A 24,507-nucleotide genomic window follows, 5' to 3' on the forward strand; every position below is an offset into this window, starting at 1 on the left:
GAGATATGGTGCAGGAGGGAGGGCTTTAGATTCCTGAGGCATTGGGACCACTTCTGGGGGAGGTGGAACCTGTACAAGCCGGACAAGTTGCACCTCAACAGCTCCGGGACCAATATCCTCGCAGGAGGTTTTGCTTAAACTCTTGGGGAGGGTTTAAACATGCTTGGCAGGGGGATGGGAGCCTGAGAGTAGATTCAGAAGGGAGAAAAAAAAAAGTTGGAAATGGAACACAGAAAATTAGTAAGCCTGTTTGGAAGGCAGAGCAAACAAAAGCTCGAAAATAGACAACAAGGGAGTTTGGCAGTGCTAAATGGTAAATAAATGTAAGAAGTCCAGGGAATAAGGCAAATGAGCTGAGAGCACAGACTGACACTGGAGACTATGATATTATGTCTATTACTGAGGCAGAGCTGAAAGAACAAAAGAAACGGCAGCTCAACATTCCTGGTTACAGCATTTTCAGACGAGATAGAGAGGGGGATAAAAAAAAAGGAGGGAGGGGCGCCATATTGATGAAAGAAACAATTATAGCTGTGAAGAGGGATGATATGGAAGAAGGATCATCAAATGAAGCCACATGGGTTGAACTGAAGAACAAAAAAAGGGGCAATCACACTACTTGAGTGCACTATAGACCCCCAAACAGTCAGGAGGAGTTAGAAGAGAAACTATGTCGGAAAATCTCTGACAAGTGCAAAAACAACTGGACAGCAATAGTGGGGGATTTCAACTACCCTAATATTAACTGGGACAGAATTAGTGTGTAAGGGAGCAGAATTCTTAAAGTCAGTCAGGAGAATTTTTTTAGTCAGGAAGTAGCAAGTCCAACAACAGAGGGGGCAGTGGGAAAAGAGATATCAGTAGGGCAGCATTTGGTGAAAGTGATCATAATTCAAGTTAGATTTGGGATAGCAATGGAAAAGGACAAATATAGATCAGGAATTAAAGTTTCAATTGGTGAAAAGCTAATTTGACTAAGCGAAGATGTGATTTAGCTAAAGTGGACACAAAACAAGGTGGGAATTAATGTAAAAGCAAAATACTGCAGATGCTGGAAATCTGAAACACAAACAAGAAATGCTGGAAATACTCAGCAAGTCTGGCAGCATCTGTGGAGAGAGAAGCAGAGTTAATGTTTCAGGTCAGTGACCCTTCATCAGAACTGGCAGATATTAGAAGTGTAAAAGGTTTTAAGCAAGTAAAGCGGGGGTGGGGCAATACATAACAAAAGAGAAGGTCTTGATAGGACAAGGTCACAGAGAATAACTGACCAGAAGCTCATTCAGCAAAGGCAAACAGTATGTTAATGGTGTGATGAAAGGCAAAGCATTAGTACAGATAGGGTGTTAATGGACAGAAAACTGAGCAGCCTGGCCCCAAGCACAAACATGAAAAAACAGTGGGTAGGCACAGTAGAAACAAACTAAAATAAAATTAACACAAAAAAGAAAAAAGAACTAAAAATAAAAAGGGGAGCCCATCATGCTCTGAAATTATTGAACTCAATGTTCAGTCCAGCAGGCTATAGCGTGCCTAATTGTTAAATGAGATACAGTTCCTCGAGCTTGCGTTGATGTTCACTGGAACATTGCAGCACTCCCAGGACAGAGACATGAGCATGAGAGCAGGGAGGAATGTTAAAATGGCCAGCAACCAGAAGCTCAGGGTCATACTTTTGGACTGAGCAGAGGTGTTCCACAAAGCAGTCACCCAATCTGCGTTTGGTCTCCCCAATGTAGAGGAGACCACATTGTGAGCAGCGAATACAGTGTAGGTGGGAATTAAGTTGTGAGGAGGATGCAAGAAGGCTTCAAGGGGATTTGGACAGGCTAAGTGAACGGGCACGAACACGGCAGATGGAATATCATGTGAATAAGTGTCAGGTGATCCACTTTGGTAGAAAAGGAAAAGTATTTCTTAAATGCTGAGAGGGTGGGAAGTGTTGATGTCCAAAAGGGACCCGGGTGTCTTTCATGAGTCACTAAAAGCTATTGTGCAAGTGCAGCAAGCAACTAGGAAGGCAAATGGTATGTTGGCCTTCACTGCAAGGGGATCTGAGTACAGGAGTAAAGATGTCTTGCTGCCACTGTATAAATCCTTGGTGAGACCACACCTGGAGTATTGTGTACAGTTTTGGTCTCCTTATCTAAGGAAGGTGTCATGTAGGCCCCCACTGCCAAGAATGAAGCACATTAATTTCATCACATGGACATTAAAACTTCATATTGTTGCTGGGAAGAAGAGAAGGCCTATTCCAAGGGCTGCCAGACTGGCTGGGAAAGACATTTTTGCATATTAACAGACAGTACTTGCAAGGACAAAGGGGCTATTCCTTGCTCCAATTTAACCCACAATGGACCTCTGATCACCAGGTATTGTGTGCAGAGGAGATATTCCAAGGTCTGCTAGGATAAGACAATCCACAAGGGCCAGGACTGGTTAGGTGAGCTGGTCACATGACTAACTGGCTATTGTAGGGTTTTTTTTTAAAACTTGCCACAGAGAATTTGAACTCAGAAAGCTCTTGGCTCCTGGATTGAAAAGACCTCCTCTCCTCCTATCTCTTTCTCTCAGAACTGAAATCCACTGAAGATACATGAGCCCCAAGACAGAGAAGTTTCCTACAGTGAACAAGGTTTAAGAAGAATACTGGGCCCCAACATAAAGCAAGATCAACCTAAAAAAGGACTCTACGGTGAGCTCGAAGAACTTTAACAAACTCTTCAGATACTGCCTCAAACCTTTCCACTTTATTTTTTTTCTGCTCTTTCCTGTCTCTATTTGCACGTGTGTATCGCGTATGCATGCTAGCGTGGGGTGCGGCATGTATTCCTAGGCATTAATCGAATTAGAGTTTAAGTTTTAATAAATTTCACTTTTGCACTTTAAGCTTACTAAAGTCTGTTTGTGCTCATTTCTATAACTTATATAATTGAAAAGCGATGAATAAGGATTCACCAAGGGGGAGCTCAAAACAAGGTGCGTTTAAAATTAAACCCTGTTACAGTGAGACCAGGTGAATGCAGCGCAGGTTCACCTGACTAATTCCTGGGATGGCGGAATTGTCTTATGAGGAGAGATTGCAGAAACTGGGCCTGTATCCTCTAGAGTTTCAAAGAATGAGAGGTGATCTCATTGAAACTTTCAAAACAGGGCTCAACAGGGTAGATGCAGATAGGATGTTTCCCCTGGCTGGTGAGTCTAGAACTCGGAACATAATCTCAGAATAAGGGATGGGCCATTTAAGACTGAGATAAGGACGAATTTATTTACTCAGAGAGTGGTGAATCTCTACCCCAGAGGGCTGTGGAAGGTCAAGACATAAAATCGATAGATTTATGGATACTAATGACATTAAGGGATATGGGGATAGTGAGGAAAAATGGCATAGAGGTAGATGATCAGCCATGATCTGTTTGAATGGTGGAGCAGGCTTGATGGGCTGAATGGCCTACTCCTGGCTCCTATTTCCTATGATCCAATGAAACAGCTACTTGAATGTAAATCAGTGCCAGATCAGTGGGAGGCATTCAAGGAGATAGCTAGGGTTCAGAACAAGTATGTTCCCTTCAAGAAAAAGGGTGGGACTAACAAATCTAGAGCCTCCTGGATGTCAAGGAGCTTAAAAAGGTGAGGATAAAAAGAGGGATGCTTATGACAGATACCCAGGGCTCAATACTGCAGAAAACTTACAGGAGTGTTAAAAATGTAGGGGTGAAATTAAAATGGAAATTAGGAAAGCAAAGAGAGGGAATGAAAAAAATATTGGCAAGTAAAAGTAAGGAAAACCCAAAAGATTTTTTTATAAATACAAAAAGAGCAAGAACTAAAGGGCCTATTAGGGACCTTAAGGCTAACCAGTGTGTGGAAATGGAGGACATTGATATCGTTCTTAATGAGTACTTTGCATCTGTTTTCACAAAAGGGAGGGATGGTACAGACATTGCAATCATGTAGAAGTGTGAAATTAACATTGAGAGAGAAAGCATTTAGGGGTTTAACATCTTTGAAAGTGGAAAAATCGCCAGTCCCAGGCGAAATGTCTCCAAGGCTCTTCAGGAAAGCAAGAGCAGAAATCGTGGAGGCTCTGACCATCAGTATCCAATCATCCCTGGCTACAGGTATGGTGCCTGAAGACTGGAGGACAGCTGATGTTGTACCATTGTTTCAAAATGGAGGAAGGGATAGACTGAGCAGTTACAGGCAGTCAGCCTAACCTTGGCGGTGAAAAATTATTGGAAAAAATTCTGAGGGACAGGCTGTGGTTAGCACCGCAGCCTCACAGCGCCAGTGACCCGGGTTCGATTCCGGGTACTGCCTGTGCGGAGTTTGCAAGTTCTCCCTGTGACCACGTGGATTTTCGCCGGGTGCTCCAGTTTCCTCCCACAGCCAAAGACTTGCAGGTTGATAGGTAAATTAGCCATTGTAAATTGCCCCTAGTATAGGAAGGTGGGGAGGTGGTAGGAATATGGGATTCATGTAAGATTAGTATAAATGGGTGATTGATAGTCGGCACAGACTCGGTAGGCCAAAGGGCCTGTTTCAGTGCCATATCTCTAAATAAATATGGATTAACCAAAGACAGTAAACACGGATTTGTTCAGGGAAGGTTGTGCCTGACTAACATGATTAAATTTTTTGAGGAGGTAACAAGGATGGTCAATGAAGGTAGTGTATTTGATGTAGTCTATATGGATTTTAGCCAGGCTTCTGATAAGGTCCCACATGGCAGACTGGTCAAGAAAGTAAAAATCCATGGGATTCAAGGCAAAGTGGCAAGCTGCATCCAAAATTGGCCCAGAGGCAGGAAGCAAAGGGTAATGGTCAATGGGTATTTTTGTGACTGAAAGACTGTTTCCAGTGGGGTTCTGCAGGGCTCAGTTCTAGGTCCTTTGCTTTCTGTGGTATAGATCAATGGTTTGGCCTTGAATGTAGGGGGTATAATTAAGTAATTTGCAGATGATACAAAAATTGGCTGTGTAATTGATAAAGAAGAAAGCTGTAGACTGCAGAAAGATATCAATGGACTAGACAAGTGGGCGAAACAGTGGCAAATGGACGTCAATCTGGAGAAGTGTGAGGTAATGCATTTGGGGAAGGCCAGCAAGGCAAAATAAATGGTAAGATACTGAGAAGTGTAGAGGAACAAAAGGACCTTGGAGTACATGTCCACAGATCCCTGAAGGTGGCTGGACAGATAGATAAGGTAGTCAAGATGGCAGACAGGATACTTGCCTACACTAGCTGAGGTACAGAATATAAGAGCTAGGTGGTTATGCTGGAACTGTATAAAACACTAGTTAGGCCACAGCTAGAGTACTGCAAGCAGTTCTAGTCACCGCACTCTAGGAAAGATGTGATTGCACTAGAAAGGGTACAGAGGAGATTTACGAGGATGTTGCCTGGACTGAAGAATTTTAGTTATGAGGAAAGATTGGTTAGGCTACGATTGTTTAGTTTTGAACAAAGGCGGCTGAAGGGAGACCTAACTGAAGTATGTAAAATTATAAGGGGTCTAGATAGAGTCAACAGGAAGGTCCTATTCCCTTGGGTTGAGGGTTCCATAACCAGGGAGCATAGATTTAGGGTAAGAGGTAGGAGGTTTAGAGGTGATTCAGGGGGAAACGTTTTCACCCAGAGGGTGGTGGGGATCTGGAACTCACTGCCTGAAAGGGTGGTAGAGGCTGAAACCCTCAAGATTTTAAAAGTACTTGGATACGCACTTGAAGTGCCATAACCTACAAGGCTACAGACCAAGAACTGGAAAGTGAGATTAGGCTGGATGGCTATTTGTCGGCCAGCATGGACACAATGGAGTGAAAGGCCTCCTTCCATATTATAAATTTCTATGATTTCTACAAGAGGGCAAAAAATTAAGATAAAAAGAATTATGGGAAAAATATTTGCAAAGGGGGTGATTATAATGTGAAATACTCCGCTGTCTATGAAGCAGTCCATAAATTCTTTTAAAAGAGAATTGGATAGTGGCTTAGAAAGAGTAATAATTCGGGAGTTGCACTAGACTAGATGGTTCATGTGAAGAAAAGCAACAGCACAGATAATGCACACATACTCTCACAGCACTCCCATTCTGTGAAACATTACTTCTTCCCGGCACCAACACCCGGAGAAGTAGCACAAACAGAGGCTCCTCTTCTCCGCAATTAAACTACAAAGTTAGATATCAGGCTATAATGACTCAGTAAATAAATCGCAGATCGTGTCAATAAACTAATCAGCAATCCCTGGTGTCAGAGACCATCCCATCAAAATTACGTGAAGCACGCAACAGCAATATGTGCAAACAGCTGCAACAGACACACAAGTAAAAAGCAATATCTGGAAGTGGCTACATGGTTCCTATCTTATCTCCAGGGTTCAGATAAACATTATAAACCACTCGAACTTTGCTACTATGATTACGATGCAGTCAGAACAACCCCCTCTCTCGCCATCTCCTGATCTGGCTACTGACTTTCAATCACGCCCAAGCATCGTTTATTATTTACTTGACCAGTTTTGGAAAAGAGTTTCTTTTCCAACAGAATGCAACACGATTGCACTTAATTAAGTTGGCCCTCAAAAATCTCGAACCATGTGACCAGGGCTCCAAAATGCACACTACATTTTCAATAATCAGATTATTTTTGGTAGTGTCTTAGTTTTTAAAAAAGGGGCAATTTCATTATATTGTTGGAATGAAACACTGGAGGGCATTTAGCTGCACATCAGAAAATAGATTTAGTTTCACTATTGCTCATTAATGAACCTCAGGAGGTAATAAAACTAGAACTTCCCCTATCCCCATGACAAAATTCAGTTTATACTTTCAGAAAACGTTTTCTGCTACATAATACAGTCTACGAACATACAAATTAGGAGCAAGAGTAGTCCACTCAGCCCTGCTCCACCATTCAATAAGTTCATTGATGAACGATTTCTCCACATTACCACCTACCCCAATAACCTTTCACCCCCTTGCTCATCAAGAATCTATCTACATCTGCCTCAAACATATTCAAAGACTCTGCTTCCACCGCCTTTTGAGGAAGAGAATTACAAAGACTCACGACCCTCAGAGAAAAAATTTCTCCTCATCTGTCTTAAATGGGCGACCCCTTATTTTTAAACAGTGACCCCTAGTTCTTGATTCTCCCACAAGAGGAAACATCCTTTCCACATCCACCCGGTCAAGACCCCTCAGGATCTTACATGTTTCAATCAAGTCACCTCTTACTCTTCTAAATTCCAGCGAATACAAGCCTAGCTTGTCTAATCTTTCCTCATAAGATAACCCGCCCATTCCAGGTATCAGTCTAGTACACCATCTTTGAACTGCTTCCAACTCATTTACATCCTTCCTTAAATAAGGAGACCAATACTATACACAGTACTCCAGATGTGGTCTCACCAATGTCCTGTATAGCTGAAGCATAACCTCCCTACTTTTGTATTCAATTCTCCTCGCGATAAATGATAACATTCTATTAGCTTTCCTAATTACATGCTGTACCTGCATACTAACCTTTTGTGATTCATGCACGAGGATACCCAGATCCCTCTGCATCTCAGAGCTCTGCAATCTCTCACCATTTAGATAATATGCTTCTTTGTTATTCTTCCTGCCAAAATGGACAACTTTGCATTTTCCCACACTATACTCCATCTGCCAGATTTTTGCACACTCATTGAACCCAGCTAAATCCCTTTGTAGCCTCCTTATTTCTTCTTCACAACTTACTTTCCTAGCTAACTTTGTGGCATCAGCAAATTTAGCAACCATACCTTCGGTCCCTTCATCCAAGTCATTTATGTAAACTGTAAAAAGTTGAGGCCCCAGCACAGATCCCTGTGGCACACCACTCGTTACATCTTGCCAACCAGAAAATTACCTATTTATGCCTACTCCCTGTTTCCTATTAGCTAGCCAATCTTCTATCCATGCCAATATGTTACCCCCTACACCATGAGCTTTTATACTTTTCGCAACAACCTTTGATACGGTACCATATCAAATGCCTTCTAGAAATCTAAGTACAATACATTCCCTGGTTCCCCTTCATCCACAGCATATGTAACTCCCTCAAAGAACTCCAATAAATTGGTTAAACATGATTTCCCTTTAACAAAACCATGTTGACTCTGCCTGATTACCTTCAATTTTTCTTAGTGCCCTGCTTAACATCTTTAGTAATAGCTTCTAATGTTTTCCCTAAGATAGATGTTAAGTTTCCTGCTTTCTGTCTCTGTCCCTTTTTGATTAAAGGAGTTACATTTGCTAATTTCCAGTCTAGCAGAACCTTCTCCAAATCTAGGGAACTTTGGAAAATTAAACTAACGCATCAACTATCTGACTAGCCACATCTTTTAACATCCTAGGATGAAGTCCATCAGCATCCGGGGACTTGTCAGCCTGCAGCTCCAACAATTCAGCACCACTTCCCTGGGGATTGTAATTTTCTTGAGTTCCTCCCTCCCTTCCATTTCCTGAATTACAGCTAATTCTGGAATGTTACTTGTCTCCTCTATAGTGAAGACCAATGCAAAATACCTGTTCAATTCATCTGTCAGCTCCTTATTATCCATTATTAATTCCCCAGACTCACTTTCTATAGGACCAATGTTCACTTTGTTAACTCTTTTTTAAATATCTAAAGAAACTCTTCCTATCTGTCTTTATATTTCTAGTTAGCTTTCCCTCGTACTCTAATTTTACCTTCCTTATCAATCTTTTAGTCAATCTTTGCTGTTCTTTATATTCTGTCCAATCTTCTGACCTGCCTCCCATCTTTGCACAATTATATGCTTTTTCTTTAAGTCTGATACTGTCTTTAACTTTTTTAGTTAACCACGGATGGCGGGTCCTCCCCTTGGAATTTCTCTTTCTCATTGGAATGCATCTATTCTGTGTATCCTGAAATATCCCATTAAATGTCTGCCACTGCATCTCTATTGACCTATCCCTTAACCTAATTTGCCAGTTTACTTTAGCTAGCTCTGCTTTCATGCCCTCATAATTGCCCTTATTTAAGTTTAAAATACTCGTCTTGGATCCATTCTTCCCTCCCTCAAACTGAAGGTAAAGTTCTACAGGTCTACAGGTACAATAATATAAAATGATTACCAGAGTGCAATAACAATAACTACTCAACTGAACTCGCATGTGAATTGATAAACGATGTCAGTTCGGAATGGAGATACCAAACTGAGAGACCAGTGCTTCAGTTTTCTACTCTTTCAAACTTCAGGGAATAAAGTGGAGTTAAATGATATTATACTATCTGCAGACGGTGGAAACTGGAGATGTCATCATTTGCAATTTGTTTTCCTCTGCAGAGATTTACTTCAAAATAACTTTAGGCTGTGTGGATATAGCAAGGTGAAGATTAGGCATAGTTCTAACTCTTCTCCTTCCCCCTACAGCCTGGTAAAGCTCATGAAGCATGCCATTTGGGGGAGGTACCAGAGATCTGTCAGCACCCCAGAACAGAAGCAGCAGCAAGGCGTAAGGTTTGAAAGCGGGGGAATATTTGGAGGCTGCAGGAGGAAAACCTGAAAGAAAAATCTGTGGTGGACGAGGGTGGGAGAAGGAGAGACACAGTAGGGATTTGTTGGCAAAGTTAACTGCAATTCTGAAAAGAATTGAAACCACTGGACAACATTTCAGCACAACCGTCAGTTCAGTTAAAATGTGACTGGACAGCTTCTATCTGACTAAAATTAAAGATATTGTAAGAGAGACATAGAACTGGGCAACAGCAGACGGGACATTATTTCCTAACTTTTCAGCATGCATTTTTAGTTCATAAGACTCTGTTTTCAGCTCAATTCAAGCATCTTTTTAATCACAGATGAAGAGCCTGATAACCCTACCAAGAACCAGGAAAATGTGACTTGGGCATTTACTGTGCATGCCTGCAGTAAAAAAAAAGCCAACCGTGTACTGGGATTAATTAGCACTGGGGCAGAATGCAAAGGAAAGGTGATCTAGTTACTCTATAAAGTACTAGTTAGACTACATGTGGTGCTCCCTCCATACCGCATGATTTGAGAAGGTGCAATGTAGGTCAAGGTCCTGGAAATCTAAATTACAAGAAAACATTTAGGAAAGTTGAGTTTGTGTTCCTGTTATGAGGTTTTGAGGTAAGCTAGGAGTTTTCAAAATGACAGAGGGAATTTGTTAAAATACATTCCGCAAAGGTTTTAAAGACTAGGGAATATAACTTGAAAGTAAGTAGTAAATTCAAATAGAATTATTTCACATAGAAAGAGCAACAGACAGATGGGTAAGTTACCATGCAAATCCAGCAAGGAAAATAGGATACATAGACACAATAGATTTAGATGCATTTCTGGAAAGAGCGCGCCTTGGAAGATATGAGGAAGAGGCAGAGTGATGGAATTAAGGTCAATTATACAGTGGGGAGCAGGCAGGGGTAACGACTGTCGGGCCAGATGCTCTTTTACTGTATTTCTTTCCCCCAAGAGTCTTTTGAGGCTCATGTTCTGCTTTTCATTTACATCTGAAGGACAAACTAGATTGAAGAATAATCAAACCCAGACTATTGGGCTTTCCCATAATTGTTTGAAGTTATACCTGTAACTTTTGTAAATAGCATACAATGTTTAACAAAGTCAAGCATTTAAAAAGAAAGTGAAAATTCCAGTTTCTACCATCTGGGCACTTTTATCATTTTTAATTTTATTTTACAGTTGTACAAAATGCAGTGTTTTGGTACTGTGAATAATTTTTCAGTTTAAATGATTTAACCACATAGTCCAATTCAAGAAGCGTCCTAAAGCTCAGCTGAGTTACCAGTTCACTTGCAATAACGGACTTTCAGTTCCTTCAGAGTGTATTATGGAACCAGTACAAATGTATGTCAGTCATCCAAATTAATAGTAAACTGAACGCCAACATGAAAAGACTAACTGGAGACTGTACTTTCTGAAGTTTCATCTCAGATCAGCCGAAATGACACTTGCACTGTTCAATCTCATCACAACTTTGTCTTAGGATAAAATGGCCTGGAATTTGTGATGAGAATAACGATGAGGCTTACACGCTCAGCGTTAGAACTGAGGAAATCTGATCGCAACTTCTGGAGTAAGCACGTGTGCAATTGATAAGGGTGTGCTGTTGCAGCCCTCACCAATAGACTTGGCCAAGAAACGATTGCAATGGCTGTATTTGCTCGCTAGTTACACACTAAAAATGGCTGAAGAAGTTAAACTGGTGCAATCAGGAGTAAGTGGGTTTTAACAGCATGATATGTGATTATTACTGCCAAACAACCTCTCAGGTCCTGAAATTCAATTTTACAAGTGTGGAGTCTCATGCCTTCAGAAATTATGGTTGGAGACTGTTAAAAAAAAAATTAAATGCACTTTTGTTTTACTTTTTTGAAAGTCTCTTTTTTTATCTTTCTTAATCCCATCTGGTTATACTAATCTTTGTTTCACTTTCTGTACATGATTTAAATCCAATTTATACTTGCTCCTTTATACTTTTGTTTTCCTTAGAGCAGAGAAGGCTGAGGGGGACTTGATTGAGCTATATAAAATTATGAAGGGCATTGATAGGATAGATAGGAAGAAACTTTTTCCCTTAGTGGAGGGGTCAATAACCAGGGGGCATAGATTTAAGGTAAGGGGCAGGAGGCACAAACAGACTGCAGGAGGCACCGTTTTTCATCCATCAGTGAGGTGCATTCCATAACTCCCTATGAGCCAAATAACTGAAGATTAGCACTCAATGTCTTCAACAGTAGCAGGCTGCAATCTCCCTATAATTATTGTTTACTTCACTGAGCTTCTTGCCAAGTGAACTGGGACACGGTCTTTTTACTATATAAATGGAAATTTCCTGTATCGTTACGCGGGTTAAATAGCTCCACTTGTGCTCACACAATTTGAATGAATATTAAAAATTTAACACCGCCAGGGCTGGTCAATGACAGTGTTGCAATCATTCTTTCCAATAGAGACATATGTTAAAATAAACACGCGTCTCTGACAAAATAGCAGTGCTCTCTCCTCCAGACAGTACCGATACGCCCAGTTTTCCCACCCTGTCCAGACACTAACATTCTGGGCATTCAAACTGTGCCCGTTCTTTTTTGAGCTTAATTAAATGATTGTGAACGAATCCTCACACTGACTAGTGCTTTTCCTTTGAGGGGAAATAAAATGACTTCTGCAATGCATTGTGCTCAGCAACTGCACTGGAGCTATCCATTCAGCAGAATCACTTTCAGCAAAGAATTTACTGAAGCATTGAGGGCCAGGTTCCGGAAGGGTGAAGAGGAGTCGGGGAATACCACCACCACTACACTGCTGACCTGTCAGTCACAGACACTGACAACCTAACCTAGCCTGAATCCCACCAAATCGAAAAAGCATCAATGCCACTATTATACAAGTGCATAGCAACTCTCAGAACAAGACAGAACATTTACCACATAAGTAAGCAGACTGAAAATGAAGTGTTCTAGTAAATGTTGTCCTCTTAGCAACTGCCCAAATATGCCTTTATTAGGAAGATTTACAATTGCACACTGCAACCATTAATCGCCATCGTTTCCACATAAGGAACATCTGACCTTAAGGGACAGTCACTTACTTTTTAAACTTTGATAATTTAGCTTATAACTTCAGGACAGCTACTCCGCATGTAGAGAGAGGATAGAAACAAGTTGGTAGATGAAGTTGCAAGTTTCAATTTCTTGTATTTATGAACAAAGACGCTACCACAAGTTCAATGGGTGAAAAGCTCACAGTTCAGCCACGTGTTGCTATTATAAAAGTGATTGCAAATTGGTTTTCAGGCATTTTTTTATTCGCAAACGTGATGTTTCGAAGATTGCGTGTACGCTTCAATGGCTCTTCAGTGGCTGCTGGATTCCAGCTGAGTTAGGTCAGCAGTATCAGCAGTTGTCTGGTTTCCTGGTGATGTACAGCATGGTCCCCTGAAACCTGCTGCCACTGGAGATTTTTGTCAAGCCCCATCGCACCCAGGAAGATCAGCCACCTTTTTGGATTATGGAGCCCCAGAGCGTATCCAAATGCCCAGTTCTCCTCAGTGTAGAGTTCATGTCAACTAGCCACAGCCCTAACTTTCTGTTCTCTATTCTCAGCAGCATGCAATGACCTTAATGTTGCTTTTCCCAGTGAAGCATATTATGGCACTCGACAAGTGCGAAGCCAGCATCATCACACTTCATTTCCAAATTGGGTTGATGTCTTGTGTTAGTAGTAAGAGGATGATTTTTACCATAGAACATCAACATAAAATACTCCAGGCAGAAAGGAAGCTCATCGATCCTCCTCCCAAAAGTGGGACATAAAGACCCTGATGTCTTAAAGAACAAAACAGTAAAAATAAAACAAGGACTTGTCGCCTTCCACAGCTCGACATCAAAAAGTGCTTTTACAGCCAATGAGGTACTTTTGAAATGTAGTTGCTGTTGTAACATAGAAAATGTTTCCACCTATGATTCGTCTATTCTCACTAGGATTTCAGGAGTGGTAAAAGGGATGAGATGATACTTCCATATTTTTTTTTTTAAGATGTAAAATATGAAGGAAGCTCACCTCCTTACTGCAGGTTACCCACTCTCACAGTTTAAGGCAAGGAAAAGAGGTGAGGGGGAAAACTAATTCAAAATTTTAAAAGCACACAAGCTGCATTACCAATTATTTTGCTGACTCAACATGAAAGTTTAAGAGGCAAAATTTTCTTCAGTTCGTAACTAATGTCGGAATTTAAATTGGTATTTTAAAAATTTCCCAATCAAGACATTTTCTTCAACTTCTGTAGGTAAGTGCTTTCATAATTGCAAATGTACCCAACAACTAGTCACCCATCAGTCTGCAAAGACAAGCCTAGACAATGATCGTCAATAAGCTATTTGACAAATGTTTGAGTCACAGCTAAAGCTGATCCTATCCTTGCCTTATGTTAACTCAAGCACACTTTCCAAGCAGGTGTCACTGAAGTGATTAGGAGTGGGAAACCTGACAGATCTTCTCCTGAGCCAGGTGCACTGAGGCACAGTCTAGCAGCCCAGTTGGGGTTAGTGCAAAGCAGGAATCAAACCTGGCTAATTCTCATCTGTACAGCTGTTCTGTGATACACAGGACAGTGTCTCTACCCACTAGGCCATAAGGATCTCAAGTGGTATTTCTATTGAGATATAGCTATAACTAGATACCCTTGCCATTTTTCCTTTCTGTAGTCAAAGTTCACTGGGACCAGATAAAATGCCGGCATTCTTGCCCCAGTTGAGATCATCAAATGCTGCAAATTGGTAACTGAACTCAGGACCCTTTTGGTCTATCTGGCTCGCTGACATACTGGGCAGTTCATTTACTTTTTTGTGGTTTTTTTTAATATTAAAAGTTCAGCTTTGAAGCTCCAATCTCTTTTTTTTTTAAAACTTGTTTCCCTTCTCCCTTGAAGGCCAATTTTTACTGGGGTATGGTTCCATAGCATCAGCCACCCTCTGCTTATAAGCAGCCATTCTTCACACGTGTAGGCTGGCTATTCAATCATGGAGGCATTAGAGCCAAACCTGTTGCTGTCCTAAAAACACTACATAAATTTAAGTCTTCCTTCCTTATCTATGTTTTGTAGCAGGATTCACTGCACAGGTGGAACCCTGGCTAATACTTCCCCCTCCCAACAGAGGGCGCAATTGCAGCACAGCTACTGCTTTCCATTAGAGATCTGCTAATTCACTCTTTTGCCTTTATCTCTGCAGTCATTCGACCCACAGTGCTGCGTACTTTAACTACTTTCTCATGCTCATTTAGCCCGATTAAAACTACAAAATAACATTTCCTGAGACTATCAGAAGGAGCTTATTTTTTAAAAATGGACCAGGACAAAAAGTTCCAAGCAATATATTCTCTAGGTTATCTCTTACTGAAAGGAGAGAGAAAAACACTTCTTCGCTCTAGCTCAATAACTCACTTAACCCTTGCCAGTCCTTTCATGGATCAGGAAGATTTTAAGTAATTTCAAGATGAATAGATTTAAGATTAATACCATTCTTCAAGTAATTGGTTATTAAGACTGGTGAAAGGGCCACATCCCAAAAGTACCCCTGTCTAGCCGAAGTTTATATAAACTATTTACCCTGCTCCTAAAATATTTTTTAAAACACACTGAACACTGCCAATCCAGAAAACTGCATCCCATAAGAGGTATCAAATTCTCATGCATTCATAGTTTGCCAAATATTTCTGCAACCTCTGAAAATCAAAACAGTCAGTCCTGACCAAGACTGGAAAATTCCACTCACTCATTTACTAGCCATGATTTACTTTCCAGATCTGGACCACAGGAAAAAAAAAGCTCAACTCACTGGTCTCTTAAGTAAAACACACCCACTCTACTACTGGTACCTGCTTATAACTCGTGCGTCCCACAGACCAGACAGAGTTAAACTGCCAGCTCCGCACTCGTCTCTGGCCACCAAACACTAGTCTGTACATACAGTAATTGCAAAGCTTCACTCAATGATGCCCAAACGCTGGTTACATGTTAATGAAGAGCAAAGAGAGCAACAGTTTTAAATGCCACATCTACTTCATTCACTTTGATTTCTATCAGTTAGTGCTGGTGGCAGAATCTACATTGTCTGAACATTTAAATTAAGCTTCCAGGAGGTTCAAGGACCCCCTCTGCCCACCCCACCCAAGCTTTTTACACCCAATGTAAGTCACACTAGACAATTGCACTTCATGCAGTTTCAAACTTTAACAGTGCAACCCGCCCCCTCCCCTCCACCATGCCTGCCCCCTCCAGGAAGCCTCCCCATTCATGCTGAGCTCCAATTCCAAATTTATACTGCAACTTTAGCATCACCAGAGAAGAAACCTCAATGCCAGGAATCCCGAAGTCACCCTGTACATGCATCTTTACCTGTGTATGGGAAACAAACAGATTATGAACAATACTTAAAACTGCTGTATGCTTTGGCACAGGACAAAGAAGAAATTTGCAATTTCCTTGTACACCAAAAGTTAACTGTTAATGGTCACAAATGACTCCCACTTGTATCTGACAGATGAAGATAATTTTGCAACTCTCTACTGCCAGCATATCAAAGTAACAGGTATTCAACTTGGTGGCACCCCTTCATTTTCCAGCCTTAATGAAAATTCAGCAGAATCTTTAAATAATCAATTCAGATGGAGAAGGATATAGGCACACTGGTTTGATCATGTAGTTATTCAGCACCAATTTTGATTCCAAGGAGTTCATCTGACTGCCTAATGACATACAGAAAGCTGTCAACCATACCCACAATTTGTAATATAAAGGTTTGATAGTTAATAATAACAATGAATGTTAAAGAAGTATAAGCAAACAGTAATCAATGAATGCTGAGAAGTTCACAGCCATGTAACAGTAAAATTCTACTTGGCCTCGGATGCTGATGTGCAGCACTATCTCACTGTGTCAGCTGTGCCGTCTTATTCCTGGGTAATGATTTGAAGTGTTTTTTGGCGCACTTGTTTTTATTATGATCATATCACCAGCAGCATAGGCAGCGACCTTTTGTTTATGAGGACCCCTGAGAATATCTCTGATGTCAGTACGATACCGGATTTCCTCAGCCAAAAGGTTTCCACTAGCTAATTGGCACCATTCAACGAATAAGATGTGCCTCATCTGCGCATTGTGTTTCTTGTATACAAAATACAAACACACACACACACACCCTCTCAACCTCAACATTAAAAACTCAGCTGTAAATAGAGAGACAGGAGCTACATAGTGGGACTAAACTGACAACAAGTACATAGTTCTGCCTCTTGACTCCAGATCCCTACTTTGCTATGAGCAAGCAAGGAGGAAAAGCTAATTAGAGGAGGAAACAGCCATTAGAATTCCTGCAGCACGTGGAGGTAGATGCCTAACTACTTATAAAGAAAGCCAAACCAGAACTTCCTCTTAGTAACAAAAATAAATCAATCCTTTATCAGATCTCCCTGTATCTATGGACTTCCAGCCAGCGTGGATAAATTACACTCCACCAAACTGCAAAGTCTCATTCAACAACTGCACATCCTCAGCTGTACTTCTAATAAAATATTCTCAATGTGCAATATTTAAGTATTCCTCTGCTACAGTAAACAAGAAGTTCCAAGAGCAGTGATATCCGATAAGTGGGCTTCCCTCAGCCAGAGTGGCGTTAAGGACGCTACAACCAGCCTCTGACCCTTGGGATAGAAATGTCTGCTCACGAGCCCTGACCTGTATAAATGCATGAGTAGGCACTGCAGAAAGGCAAGATCAGCCTCAAAAGTGGTGCCCCGCACTGTCAATAGCCTGCCAACATTCAGCAAAGCTCTCGGGTGAACAAGCACTTTGGCAACCTGTCCCCATGGAGGCCACACCAAAGTTCATGAGTGGCGTCAGGAAAAGAAACCATGTTTCTCTACTAAAAAGCAGATGAAGGGTACCAGAATTAGTCAAAGACATGGCTAGGTCGCAAACAAAAGAAAATATAACTAATGAGTGCAATGAACACAAATGTTAAAGCATAGGTAGAGTACATCAACAGACTGCTTCCCTGTCCATTTCCAATCTTGCGTCACCCTGCCTGTACTGTGTTACCTTAGATCGTTGGTGAGCTGTTGCAGCTCTTCTTACCTCATTCCCTACCTCCACACTCGTTTTGATTCTCAACAGAATCATCTCCTCTGGTTAAAAGTTGCACTTACTTATCTTGCCAAAAAAAAAAATCAAGGAAAATATTACTCATTATTGGGAGTAAACAGAACATTTTATAGCACTGTTGATTATAAAATTAGGGAATTCACAAAATTAGAATTAATTTCAGAAGTACACCCTCTTCAAATAAAATCAAGTGATATTCACATTGTAAATACAGTACAATATCTTTCTGAAACTCCTAGAAAATCCCTCACAACTAGACAATTGCATCCACTGCAATGTAAATAGCTTTTTCACAGAATTTAAGAAACATCACCCCTTGAAAAGAAAACATTAATGGCCTTAAGAGTTACAACCATTAGAGGCTGATAATATTGTTACCTATTCAGTACCGTCTTTTTAAATTTCAAACTACGCTAAGTTTTCAGCTCCTATTTACAAAAATGTCAGGATATGGAAAATTGCAAACTGTTAATGAAGAAATAGATAACTGAACTTCAAATTTCGTGCAGTAAATCTCAAAAATATTCTTATAATTTACTGGATTACCAGACTTCAGAGGCTACTTAAATATCAGTAAAATACACACAGGTTAAAACATTTAACCTACATCTGTCACAGTGACTGCTACGACTCAAACCATTCCTTATGAACACACTAATGATAGAATTCAGGTGGCTTTTGACTATTCTGGGAAAGGAGCCCACTCGAACAAAAACACCCCAGAGCAACAACAGAATCAAACCCACACAGACTAAAGACATCGCGGAACAAAAGAGTTTTAATTGCTAGAGAGATGGCAGACACCAATTGGCTGCCTCCAGTTATTTCAAAGACACTGCAGTTAACAAACTGATCAACATAGATCTCATCTCCACACGGCTATGAGCAATGCTTTAGGAAACCCTGTGGCAAATCCAGCACTGTGGGGTTAACTGCTTTACATGATTTTCATGTCAAAGGCAAGTTGGTACTTGAACTGACCTTGAACTCTGTATGGTAATGACTGAAGTGGCACAAATCAAGCGAATGACAGTTTCCTTCTTCTCTCATTGAAAAACAATACTTGGGCTTGGGGTAGTTCTGTTAACAATAGCCTGTACAGTAGCAGGTTAACTTTTAATCAAATGTAGGTATGAAGTACCTGCATAAATAGTCAGTCAAAACTAAAATTTACAAATGCACGCCGTTTTAATTGGACGCTAATTATTGATTTTCAGTCCTAGATAGCAAGACTATTGAGCAATGAATTTAAAGAACTGTTCTTAGCTTACTCTTGGTAGTGATGGTCCCCTAATCTTTGAAACGAATCTGTCAACAACAATGTATTAAAATTCTAACCATGACAAAGAATGGTTGACTGTGTAAAGTTTTAATTTTGATAAGCCAAGGTACTTTAGTATGAAGTTTTTGCTTTAGATTTTAGAGCATTAAGTGACTGTTGAGAGGTGAAGAATGCTTGACGGAATATTGAAGTGGATAATGTAGAATTATCCAACAGTTGTTGAAATAGTTTACAGTAGTGTAAGTATAATCACACACTTGACTCAGTGATATAAGCTAGCAAAAATATAGTCTAACAGTATAAGTACATGCCAGGTATTGACTAGAAGGGAAGACTGCAGACAAGCCAAGACAAAAAAAAAAGAACTTGTCCAGAAAGTCTGAATCAGCACAGAAAGAAAGACTGAACTGTTTTGACAAAAGATCTTAAAAGTCACATCGTCCGCATTATGTACTTAAACAGAGAGCAAGCTGCAACTTGGTACATTACTACATAAACTTCAACAGGCCACCTTTAATAAGCACATAATTTAATTATTAAATCTGAATATCACTGCCCCCACCATGCAAGTTTACCTCAGCTAAAGTTGTGATATGGTAATTTTGCACTATATTACCCGAACATCAAGTTACTGTCCACAGGACTGTCACTGATCTCATCTCCTCCGGAGATCTTCCCTCTACAGCTTCCAATCACATAGTCCCGCAATCCCGGACAGACTGCTTCTACCTGCTTCCCAAAATCCACAAACAGGACTGTCCTGGCAGATCCATTGTTTCAGCCTGTTCCTGCCCCACTGAACTTACTTCTTCCCATCTTGACTCTACCTTTTCTCCCCTGGTCCAGTCTCTTCCCACTTTCATCCGTGACTCTCCAGACGCCCTATGTCATTTTGACAATTTCCAGTTTTCTGGCCCTAACTGCCTCTTCTTCAACATGGACGTCCAATCTCTCTACACCTCCATCCCCCACCAGGACAGTTTGATGGCTCTCCGCTTCTTCCTGGAACAGAGGCCCAACCAGTCCCCATCCACCAACACCCTCCTCCACCTGGCTGAACTTGTTCGCACATTGAACAACTTCTCCTTCAACTCCACTCACTTCCTTCAAGTAAAAGGTGTTGCTATGGATAGCTTGTCTCTTTGTGGGATATGTCAAACATTCCTTGTTCCAGTCCTACTCAAGCCCCCTCCCCCAACTCTTTTTCCAGTACATTGATGACTGTATCGGTGCAGTTTCCTGCTCCAGACCCGAACTGGAAAACTTTATCAACTTTGCTTCCAATTTCCACCCTTCTCTCATCTTTACATGGTCCATCTCCGACACTTCCCTTCCCTTCCCTTCCTCGACTTCTATGTCTCCATCTCTGGGGATAGGCTGTCTACTAATATTCATTATAAGCCCACTGACTCCCACAGCTACCTCGACTACACTTCTTCACACTCTGCCTCCTGTAAGGACTCCATTCCATTCTCCCAGTTTCCCAGTCTCCAACGCATCTGCTCTGATGATGCAACCTTCCATGACAGCGCTTCTGATATATCTTCCTTTCTCCTCAACCGAGGATTCCACCGCCCCCCGCCCCCCGCCCCCCATCGTGGTTGACAGGGCCCTCAACCATATCTGGCCCATTTCCCGCACCTCTACCTTCACCCCTTCCTCTCCCTCCCAGAACCGCAACAGGGTTCCCCTTGTCCTCACTTCCTACCCCACTAGCCTCCACCTCCATAGGATCCTCCTCCGCCATGTCCAGCGTGATGCCACTACCAAACGCATCTTCTGCTCCCATCAGCATTCCAAAGGGATCTTTCCCTCTGCAACACCCTGGCCCACTCCTCCATTACCCCCAACAGCTCGTCCCCTTCCCACTGCACCTTCCCATGCAATCGCAGGAGGTGTAACACCTGCCTTTTACCTCCTCTCTCCTCACTATCCAAGGCCCCGAACGCTCCTTTCAGGTGAAGCAGCGATTTACTTCTTTCAATTTAGTATACTGTATTCGCTGCTCACAATGTGGTCTCCTCTACAATTTGCCAGTTCTGATAGAAGGTCAATGACCTGAAACGTTAACTCTGCTTCTCTCCCCACAGATGTGCCGGACCTGCTGAGTATTTCGAGCATTTCTTGTTTTTATTTCAGATTTCCAGCACCTGCAGTATTTTGCTTTGATTTTATTACACTATATTACACTATGCTAAGTAAAACACAGCGAGTGTAATTGTGAAAACAATTTATTGTTTTCTAGGATAATTACACTGGCAATAATTTACCGTTGCCTATACAGAAATAATGAATCATTCATGTGCACGTGGAAATAAATGAAGTAGTTGGTAATCCAGGAAGTTTTGTCAGATTCAGTCCTTGGTATTTCTTGAAGCCAAGGGTTATAAGATATTTCAACTAATATTGTACTGCATTCCTGATCTCTAAATTCCAGCTTTAAAAAAAAAATTGTCTGTTTATATTGACAATTAGACATTACAATTAAACCCTGGACACAAAATGCAAATCCCCATCTATTTTGCCAATAGTGTAGCCCCACTGGGGCAAATATGCAGGTTTCCACAAATTGCACATGAAACAGCAGAACAGCCCCACTCAGAATCCAAAAGATTTACTACTGTGTTTTCTCCGAAATGAGTACTTTCCCTTTTCTTTCTGACCTTAAAGCAAAGACTTCAATAAAAAGTGGACAGCTGCACCACAAATTGGCAAGAGTCGATTTTTAAAAACACACAAACATGTCAATTAACACAGCAAAATCAGGAAGTGTTCAGGTGTGAATATGGGGTGAAACCTGCAGAGAAAACTTCCTGAACCAAGATCAATAACGGATTTGATAATTCCAATAATCCAGCAATGTAACGCTCATCTGCCAATAAACAAATTGGTTTGGCAGAGTGAGCCAGTTCGCTTTGTACAGACAGTTTTACACCACCTACCAAATTTTTTTTTTAAAAGCACTCTCCATGGATAAAGCAGTATTTGTTAAAACATAATTTTACCGAGCATTACTTATTACATTGCAGTCCATTACCTCCTACTCAAATTTGCTATCAGTATCTGCCTCAAAGTAAAAAGAATACAAGATACCTAGGAACAGAAAAAAAATGATACGTCCCTACCAAATGTCACAAACAGGAATATATTAAAACAGGTTAATCAGAGCCAATAACAAAAGAACAGCTTTGCCCAGACATGTTAATAGATAAAGCCAGTTTATTCCTCAAAAACCTCAAGTCAATAAACTTTGCAACCAAAAAAGAACTACAGAAAGTGGCATTGCCAAAGTCTCGTTATGAGATCAGGAGTATGGCTTCCCTCCCAAATGCTGTTGTTTGTCAAAGATAAGCTGTATCAATGTACTGAGCTATGCCAATGCACTACTGCGAATACATATGGCCTCTGGCTATGAAGGTGCATCCCAACATAACTAATTTTGCTTCACTTTTAAAATTGGCTCAGTGTTGTGAATGGTAGCAGCTGTGTTTGCAGTAAGCATTCCTGAAGTGCGTGCGGTTTTTTCCCCCTCAAAAAAGATGAAGACAAAAACTACAATAAATTCAGGAAACAGAACCCCATTCATAACTTTACTGTTCTAAAATTATATTGAGGATGAAAAAAAAAATCGGGGGAGGGGAAAGAAATATCGGATGAGTGAGACACTGTGTAAACAATAGTAACCGCGTAAGGGCACGGACGCCGCACAGAAGAAAGTTTAAGCCGGACTATCGTGCACACGTCCACGCACAAAACTAACGTTTGAGGAGCAAAATATTCATCCCGATTTTTTTTTAAAAAAACGTATCGTTGTAAACAAGCAATCACTTACATGTTGTGCGCTAAAATCCCATTGCCAAATGCATCTTATGCATTTTCCTCACCGGTTTTTAATCTGCGCAACATGTGTTAAAAGGTCAAGTCCTACCCCTCCCACCCCAAAATATACACCACACTTTTTTTGTGACACCCCCCCCCCACACACACACACACACACACCACCACCACCACCCCACTGTTTATGATCATGGGTAGATGCAGATTGCGTGTGACAAATGGACAGCTCAAATGCTTCCGCTAGGATACGATTTATTTATTTTTTTGCAATTTAAAGAATGCATTGTTTTAAAATAAATTATTCAGCCTCCCTCCCTCCCGAGCAAAGCTTTCTGCTCTGCAGCTTGCACGCCGGCCAGCCGCCCGCCCGTGAGCACGAGCCGCCGGCCCGGGCCCGGATCCGGGAGCGTTCCATCCGCGTCACGTTCCACCCCGCTTTGCAACATTCGCTGCAAAAAGATACAGTGTATTCCAACTACAGATAGATACACCCAGAGCCCAGCCAGCACTCCGCAAACAACTCATTGCAAATCCCACATATACCTCGCAGAACGCCAAATCAAAAGCCGCTGCACATTAAAAAAAAATGTGGAGATTTTTTTTTTAAACGCCGTTGCAATTTTAATAGAGACCTCATACATATTCCACATTGCTGCACCGGGACTCTCACCCCGCAACTTTTGCAAATAAAAAACAATTCTTCCCCCCTCCCCAGTTGTCGCCTCCTCGCCCTCCCCCTCTCTCACACCACACACAAGCTTTTGGCGCCATATTAATGACGTACTATATTATTTCCATCATCAGCGACCTTCGGGATCAAATTGCTGAACTAAAAAAAAACCCCTTTGCAGCCCAAACTCGGCCAACAACGGGAAAGGCATCAAAAACTTGAGATTTTTTTTAAACGCCGGATCTCCTCCTCTTCTTCCTCTCTCTCCCCCCCCCCCTCCTTACTGTACTCCCCATCGTCCTCCTGTTTTTCTATCCTTCACAATAATTCCACCCCCCCCCCCCAAAAAAACGAGCCCAAACGCTTAAAAGTATTGAAAGAGGACAGTACCTGCAGTAATTTTTTTGTGTGTGTTTGTTTTTTGTTTTTGCTTTAAAGCTGGCCTGTTGAGGTGAGACTGGATAGAAATGAAGATTTTTTTTTTGAATGTGGAGTTGAAGCAGCTGCAGTAGCAGATTGTGGCTCCCTCTATCTCTCTTTCTCGCTCCCTCTTTCACATATGCAGTGACTGACGTTGGTCCTTATGGTGGAGTTGGTTGGGTGAAGGAAGGCTCCTGTCTTCTCTTTCTGCTAGTCCATGGTTGCTGCCAGACGAGGGAGCACTCTCATGTCATGTCAACAAAATTACAGTAAGCCTCCTTTGCAATCTCGCTTTCGTTTTCCAAAAAAAACCCTCTAAAACTTGATGCCTTGTTTAACAGTCGAATTTCAAAATACACTGAGGCGGGAGGGTAATTTAAAAATGAAGTCACAATCCCTTCTTACATTCTTCTTCTTTGGCCTCCTTGTCTCGGGAGACAATGGATAAACGCCTGCAGGTGGTCAGTGGTTTGTGAAGCAGCGCCTGGAGTGGCGAAAAGGCCAATTCTAGAGTGACAGACTCTTCCACAGGTGCTACAGATAAGATTGGTTGTTGGGGTTGTTACACAGTTGGCTCCCCTCTTGCGCTTCTGTCTTTTTTCCTGC

The 24,507-nt window shown here is 41.4% G+C and overlaps 1 protein-coding gene across 2 annotated transcripts in view; it reads right to left on the reverse strand.

Moving 5' to 3' along the window:
- Positions 1 to 23,955, reverse strand: part of LOC137376043 (protein Jade-1-like) — a 148,926-nt gene extending 124,971 nt beyond the window's left edge. Inside the window, exon 1 of one of the 2 annotated variants that reach the window (XM_068044023.1) lies at positions 23,872 to 23,955. The gene's annotated coding sequence lies outside the window, so the exon portion shown is untranslated. Of the gene's footprint in view, positions 1 to 22,806; positions 22,840 to 23,871 lie in introns of those variants that run through there. The other variant, XM_068044032.1, reaches the window with a different exon arrangement.
- Positions 23,956 to 24,507: the final 552 nt, after the last annotated feature.

The sequence above is a fragment of the Heterodontus francisci genome, chromosome 1, assembly GCF_036365525.1.
Source record: "Heterodontus francisci isolate sHetFra1 chromosome 1, sHetFra1.hap1, whole genome shotgun sequence".
In the NCBI taxonomy this organism is placed as follows: Eukaryota; Metazoa; Chordata; class Chondrichthyes; order Heterodontiformes; family Heterodontidae; genus Heterodontus; species Heterodontus francisci.